The sequence below is a fragment of the Lipotes vexillifer genome, unplaced genomic scaffold (genome assembly GCF_000442215.2).
Source record: "Lipotes vexillifer unplaced genomic scaffold, Lipotes_vexillifer_v1.1 scaffold174, whole genome shotgun sequence".
NCBI lineage: Eukaryota > Metazoa > Chordata > Mammalia > Artiodactyla > Lipotidae > Lipotes > Lipotes vexillifer.
Window position 1 is genome coordinate 2,287 of NW_006785255.1, and position 527 is coordinate 2,813.

At 47.2% G+C, this 527-nt stretch overlaps 1 pseudogene; it reads left to right on the plus strand.

The window, feature by feature from the left end:
• The first annotated feature begins 218 nt into the window (after nucleotides 1-218).
• Nucleotides 219-527, plus strand: part of LOC103086366 (vascular cell adhesion protein 1 pseudogene) — a 2,183-nt pseudogene continuing 1,874 nt past the window's right edge.

The window sequence follows — 527 nt, forward strand, 5'->3', positions numbered from 1 at the left end:
AATAATTTATCAAAAATAATTAAAATTCCATTTTAATGATTTCAAGAAATCATGGTGGTTGTTTGGCCTGATGAAACCCAGCACTGGAGCCTCCCCAGCTCTTTGGTGGAGCTAATGACGGACTCTGGGAGGGCTCACACCAAGGAGTAGTTCCAAGAGCTTCTGCTGCCAGTGTCCTTGTCCCTGTGGTAAGCCACAGCCACCCCCCACCTCTGCAGGATACCCTCCAATACTAGCAGCTCAAGCTTTTTAAATCAACATCTTCCCTGGATTCAAAATTATTGCTCAGATTGGTGACTCCATCTCACTGACTTGCAGCACAACAGGCTGCGAGTCCCCATCATTCTCCTGGAGAACTCAGATAGACAGTCCGCTGAACGGGAAGGTGAGAAATGGGGGGACAGAATCCACGCTGACCATGGATCCTGTTAGTCTGGGGAATAAACACTATTACCTGTGCACAGTGATTTGTGAGTCCCAGAAACTGGAAGAAGGAATCCCAGTGGAGATTTACTCTTTCCCTAAGG